Raw genomic sequence first — 7,667 nt, 5'->3', positions numbered from 1 at the left:
AAACTATTGATTTAAAATGAGCAAAATCAACCCAATCCCTAAGTTTTTTTGTTTTTTTTTGATAGCTTGTTTTATGTTCAATTCACCTAAATTTGCATTAAACTATCAAAGTTAACTTAATCAATTTGTGTTAGGACAACAGGAAGGAATTGTATGGAACCCAGCATTTTTTTACATAGCACTGATTTTTGTTCAATTAATTAACACATTTCTTTATTTTTTTATGTGTTTTGTTTTTTTATATAAAGCATGAAAGCAGTAATATTAAACTGTAAAAAAAAAAACTGTAAAAATAAGTGTAATGATGATTTAAATGTGGTTTTCTGAGCATATTAATAATATAAAAATATTATTATTAATAATAACGATAGTAATAATAATTTTTAAAAATCATACGTTGAATAGTTTTAACATAATTATTATTTTTTATATTCAACGATGACAATATTTTGACTAAATGTTTTACCTCTTTTCCTTCAAGTTATTTGAAATGATGAAATATGTGCTTGCATTTAATATGCCACGAGTATATAAATATTTTTAATATTTTATGAATTCATAAAATCACAAATTTTGTCAATTTAACTTGATCCTTACAACATTAAAATGTAATGCTTTCTCTTTGCCCTATGTAATCAAATTTTAATGTGAACATGATGCCTAAAAAAAAAAAAAAAAACTACACTACCTGACAAAAGTTTTGTCGTCGACCCCAATTATAAGAGCAACAAATACTAACTTGACTTCTTGTTGATTATTTGGGAAAGTGGCAATCGGTGGATTTCTCTGATGAATCATCTGTTGAACTGCATCCCAATCATCACAAATACTGCAGAAGACCTACTGGAACACACATAGAGCCAAGATATGGGCGTGTGCGAGATCTGCAGAGTGGATGATCAACATCAACAGCCTGAGGTATCAAGACATTTGTGCTGCCCATTACATTACAAACCACAGGAGAGGGACAATTCTCCAGCAGGATAGCGCTCTTTCTCATACTTCAGCCTCCACATCAAAGCTCCTGAAGGTCAAGGTGCTTCAGCATTGGCCAGCCCAGTCATCAGACATGAACATTATTGAGCATGTCTGGGGTAAGATGAAGGAGGAGGCGTTGAAGATGAATCCAAAGACTCTTGATGAACTCTGGGAGTCCTGCAGGAATGCTTTCTTTGTCATTCCAGATGACTTTATTAATCAGTGATTTGAGTCATGTCAGAGATGTATGGATGCAGTCCTCTAAGCTCATGATGGAGTCAGACACAATATTCATTCTGTCTCCACTGCAGCAGGACTTTATATTCTATACTGGACATTATTTCTGTTCAGTGATGAGACTTTAGTCTAAGCAAAGTCAGACCTTACTGTCCTAATCAAATCATTCAAAATCAAGCCATGATCATGTTTTTTTTTGGGTAAAACAAGCGTCATCTAGAGGCCTTTGCCTTTCATATAAGCCACTTCTGATACCGAATGATCAACTAGAAGTCGACTTATTATTTATTGTTCCTAAGTGTGGTTTATTTATAAATTAATTTCGAGAGGATCACGTGCTTATGATTAACACGGCTGGCTCCTCATTAGCTCTGTAATCTGCCCTTTTAGATGATTACGGAAGTATTATAAATAACCAGAGCTTTTCACTCCAGCTATCTTCGTCTTGAAGCTTCCCCCCTCCACCCCTACTCCCCCCCCCCCTTTTTTTTTCTGATAGGTGTCCCAGTGGCTAGTACTGTTGCCTCACAGCAAGAACACCGCTGGTCCAGCCACCTATCGGGCTGGTTGGTGTTTCTGAGTGGAGTCTTCACGTTCTCCCCGTGTTCGCATTGGTTTCCCCCGGGTTCCCAGATTTCCTCCCACCGTGCAAAAACTTAAAACATAGCTAATCAAGTAAACCAAATGATCACCCAAGATAACTTTAGTTTACACTTCTCAATCGGCGACAAGCAGGGGAGTTCTCGAGACCTACCTGAGCTCGAACTCCCCTCTCGCCCTTCTAACGGGAGGGAGCCCCAGGCTCGAGGATATTACAAGCTCAGGGCTCTCTCCCTGGACAGCACGCCAAACAAGCTTTATTGATTATCAGCTAAGTGTGAACTCTTCAAAACTTGGATAGGCGACAAGACTTTTATCAGGTGCTGTATTCAAGTTTGTTTTGCAGCTCTTGAACCCAAAAACCCTCGATTTAAAGCAGCCAAGCTTTTAGCAAAGCAATAAAATCATGCAGACAGACAGGTGAAATGCATCAAACAATAAAAGCAGCAAAAATGGCAAGTAAAGCATAAAAGCTCTGAGAGTTGCATCTCGTCCGATTTGCATCGTGGATCCGAATGCAGCACATTTTGATCTCATTTTTTAGGAAGCTGAAATTGCATGTTGTGTTGACTAAATGCTTCAGCTTTCTCTAGTCATAAAGTAGCCTGTCCTGCATCGACACTTTAGTAACACCTGTCAGCATTTAGCTTATCTTGCTGACCTGCTTTAAACTAGTGTAAAACATTTCACTGTTTTAGATCTTTAGATTTCACGAAGGTGGACAGTTTAAAGCAAATGATCCCACGGGAGCATTTTGAGCAACAAACTACTGCATTCTGCATCTTATCTGATCTAAAGTGAACACTTATCTTATATTACGATGCGGCAGATGCAGATGTGTTTGGAGTTGAACTGGAGTGCTTCAGATTAGTTGATTAAACATCAGCTGTGTGAGTTTCCACCAACCCTGTTTCTTTCTATAAATGTAGTCCTTTTTACTGGGACTTTTGATAGATTTCCAGAGATTCTGGGTCAAAATGTGCTGCATTCAGATTCATTGAGGTTGTAAAATGAATGTGCTGAATGTGTGTGATCTGTATTTTTGCTTGCTTTTATTGTCTAAAACCATGTATGTGGGCGTCACGGTGGCACAGTGGGTAGCACAATCAACTCACAGCAAGAAGGTTGCTGGTTCAAGCCCCGGCTGGGTCAGTTGGAGGCTCTGTGTGAAGTTTGCATGTTCTTCCCGTGTTTGTGTGGGTTTCCTCCGGGTGCTCCGGTTTCCCCCACAGTCCAAAAACATGCACTATAGGGGGATTAAATAAACTCAATTGGCTGTAGTGTATATGTGTGGAAGAGTGTGTATGAGTGTTTCCCAGTGTTGGGTTGCAGCTGGAAGGCCATCTGCGTTGGCGGTTCATTCCATTGTGGTGACCCCTGATTAATAAAGGAACTAAGCCAAAAAGAAAATGAATTAATGGATTAACTATATTAGATTTGATTTGATTTGAATAAATTTGATTCCATTTTTTTGTGATTCAATAAAATCCAGCTAGATTAAATGCTCCTTAATTTGATTTGATTCTATTTAATTCGATTTGAAATTCAATTCTCTTTAATTTGTTTAGGTTCAATTTGATTTGATTTGATTTGATTCTATTAAATTCAGTAAGATTTCACTCAATTCTCCTCAATTTGATTTGATTCAATCTGATTCGATTTGATTTGATTAAATTAAATTGAACTTTTTATTGTATTGATGATTTCATTGTATTTGATTCGATAACATCCAATTAGATTCAATTCTCTTCAATTTGATTTTATTCTATTCTATTCAATTCGATTAAATTAATTTCTCTTCAGTTTGATTAGATTCAACTCAATTTTATTACATTTTGCTTTGTTTGATTTGATTAAATTCTGTAAGATTAAATTAAATTCTCTTTAATTAGATTTAATTCACTCTGATTTGATTAAATTAAATTCAACTAAAATCACTTCAGTCTGATTTCATTGCATTTAATTCGACAAAATTAAATTAGATTCAATTCTCTTCAATTTGGTTTGATTCTATTCAATTCAATTCGATAAAATTCAATTCTCTTCTTTAGATTCAATTAAATTTCATTAGATTTGATTCAGTTTAATTAAATTAAATGCTGTAAGATTAAATTCAATTCTCTTTAATTTGATTCAAATAAATTAAATTCTCTTCCATTTGGTGATTTAGTTTGATTAAATTCTGTATGATCAAATATAAATTCTTTTCAATTTGATTTGATTAAATCTGATTTGATTAGATTCAAATCAATTCTACTCAATTTGATTTCATTTGATCAGACTAGATTCAGTTAGATTAAATTCAATTATCTTCAATATCTTTAGATTGAATTAAATTTGATTTAATTTGATTTGATTCAGTTCATACAGTGCTCTATAGGGGAATTGGGTAAGCTAAAATTGTCCATTGTGTATGTGTGTAAATGAGAGTGTATGGGTGTTTCCCAGTGATGAGTTGCAGCTGGTTGAAGCCGAGAAAAAAAATGAATGAATGCATGAATGTTTTCTTTTATATTTTGTAATAAACAATGTTAAATCATTAATAAGAATCTTATTTTATCATTTATTTGTTTTAATTATTTTCTAATTAGATATATTATATATTATATTAGATTATATATATATATATATATATATATTATATATTTGTTTCATTAACACCAATATATTTATTTGCCTTAATAAATTTATTATTTATTTATTGATTGTTATTTTATATATTCATTTATTTATTGCATTTTATTTATTTTAAATGTTTTTTCTTCAAGCATTTTCATAGATCCCGGTTTGACTCAAACCTAAAAAATTACCATTACTGAACCCTGCTTGTAGTTATTTATTTTTTTATTCCAAGTAATTTTTTTCTGGTTTATCCCTACATGCCCATCACATGACCTCAGTGTCCAGTGATTTGTGTCTTTGCGATGTTAATGGACAGATCATTGGTGAGGGATGCGAGAGGTGTTCACCCGATGAACCATCAGACGGCAGTCGTGCTCCTGATCAGAAACGCTTCGCATCTCCACATGCAATTTCTAATCTACTGGAGGCGAGTTGAAAGGAAAGTGGAACTGTGGGTAATTCAGCACAGCGGCAGTAGGCTTTCCCATTTGGACCCCAGGCTGAAGCATCTCGCAGGTCTCCATGGGATTAAACATTACAATGGAGAAACGCACAGAGGTCTGAACAGCACAGGAGATCAAAGCCGTTCCTCTGCTAACAGAAGCATGTTAAATGCAGCACTGGAGGAGCAGAAGGAGCTGCAGAACCACACAAACACATACAGCACTTGGAGATTTCAATAGGAGTGTGAGGATGAAAGAGCGAGCGGCTTCCAGCAGGGATATCTTTCTTTTTTAAAATTTGATTTGATTCGATTCGATTTATTAAATTCAGTTCAATTCACTTCAATTTGCTTAGATTTGATTCAATTTAATTTAATTTGATTAAATCCAATTAGTTTAAATTATCTTTTCGTTTTCGAATTCGATTCAATTAAATTTTATTCGATTTGACTCAATTACATTTAAATCAATTCTCTTCAATTTGTTTAGATATGGTTCAATTTGATTTGATTTGTTTCAATTAAATTCAGTAGGGTAAATTAAATTCTCTTTAATTTGATTCGATTAAATTTAATTCGATTTGATTAAGTTCGATTCTAATCAAATCTCTTCAAGTTGATTAAATTCGGTTCAATTTGATTCGATTCAATAAAATTAAGTTAGACTTAATTAAATTCTCTTCAAATTGATTAGATTGAAAAAAAAATTAGTACGATTAAATTCAATTCTCTTCAATTTGTTTCGATTTGATTTAATTCAATCACATTCAAATCCATTCTCTTTAATTTCATTAGATTCAAATTAATTTGATTCAATTTGATTCGATTAAATTAAGTTCTCTTCAGTTTGATAGGATTTAATTAAATTTGATTTGATTGGATTTGGTTCAATTAAATTTAGTAAGATTAAATTACATTCTCTTTAATTTGATTCGATTCAATTTGATTTGATTCAGCTGTATTTAAATCAATTCACTTTAATTTTATTTGATTAAATTAAATTTGATTCGATTCAATTCAATCACATTTAGTTTTTCTTAAGTTAATTAGATTTGATTTAATTCGATTAAATTCAGTTAGACTCAATTCTTTAATTCGATTAGATTCTATTCAAGTGTATTTGTAAAGCGCATCTCACAATAATTATCATTACAAAAATTTAAAAAAATGTGTGAGGATGAAAAAGCAAGCAACTCTCCAGTGGGGATTTCTGTTTTTCTTCAATTCTATTTAATTTGATTCGATTAAATTCAATCCTCTTCAATTTGATTAGATTCTCTTCAATTTTATTAGATTTGATTAAATTCTATTTGATTCAATTTGATTCAATTTGGTAAGATTAAATTAAATCTTCATCAGTTTTGTTGCATTTTATTAGATTCAAATAAATACTCTTTTTAGATTTGATTAAATTTTGTTGCATTTCCTTAAATTAAATTAGATTAAACTCAATTATCCTCAATTTGATTGGATTTGATCCAATTCGATTCAATTCAGTTAGACTTAATTCATTTCTTTTCAATTTGATTAGATTCAATTCGATTTGATTTGATTGAATAAAATTTATTATGATTAAATTCAATTATCTTCAATTTGATTTGATTTGATTCGATCACATTCACTCTGCAGCTTGATTAGATTCAATTTGATGCGATTGAAGGAAATTTATTATGATTAAATTCCTTTCTCTTCAATGATTCGATTAGATTCAATCACATTCAAATCAATTCACTTAAATTTCATAAGATTCGACTCAATTTGATTTGATTCAATTCAATTCATTTAGATTCAATTCAATTCTTTTCAGTTTGATTGTATTTAGTTAAATTAAATTTGATTTAATTTGATTCAGTTTGATTTAAATCAATTCACTTTAATTTGATTAGTTTCGATTGAATTCGATGTGATTCGATTAAATTCAATTTGATTAAATTCAATACTCCTCATCTTGATTAACTTTTGATTTATTTTGATTCGATTTGATTACATTCAGTTAGACTCAATTTTATTCTCTTTAATTTGATTAGATTCAATTTAATTTGATTTGATTTGATGCACTTGAACTTGATTCAAGTGTATTTGTATAGCGCATTTCACAATAAATATCATTCCAAAGAGGATTCACGAAAAGTGCACATTATTAGATTACAATCAAAATTGGAGTTAGGGTGTTGAGTACACTGTCAAATTTACAGTAACTTACTGGCATTTTGAGTCGGCAAAAACCATGGTAAATATACAGCTCAATTATTTTACAGTAAAATACCGCACGATTGCAATTATTAATAAACCGTGTGCTTGTAAATTTACATTCTTACTGACAACCAGTCAGAAAATAATGCAAGAATCAAATAATGCAGTAACTGAAAATACAAAAGATGTATAGAGAGCATGCACCAGATCATTATTTAACAAGGGCTTCTGTAAATAGATATCTGGAAACGGGGGTCAAGTTATCTAATCGTTTTATGTTTAATCTGTCAGTAGTTTTACCGTCCACTAAAATTGAAGCAGTTTTCCCCTTTGAACACTGACGAACATTGTTGCACATCTAATGTAAATATAAAAGCACTGCTGTAAGCGTATCCACTGTGGACATGAGTAACAGCCAGTGGTTTCTCCCAGCGGCGCTGAGATCACTCTAATTGACATCCCGTGACTCTAACGAGAGCCGATAATTGCCTTGACAGAGGAAAAAATGAGGCAGGTGATTTGGAGCAATTACTGTGCTTTTTGTGTCTGGAATGTTCAGATGCACTAATGGAAACACTAATTAGACAGCGTTACA

Source organism: Danio rerio, chromosome 19 (assembly GCF_049306965.1).
Source record: "Danio rerio strain Tuebingen ecotype United States chromosome 19, GRCz12tu, whole genome shotgun sequence".
Taxonomy (NCBI): domain Eukaryota; kingdom Metazoa; phylum Chordata; class Actinopteri; order Cypriniformes; family Danionidae; genus Danio; species Danio rerio.
The sequence above is the reverse complement of the archived record's forward strand: the minus strand, read 5'-3'. Positions refer to the sequence as shown.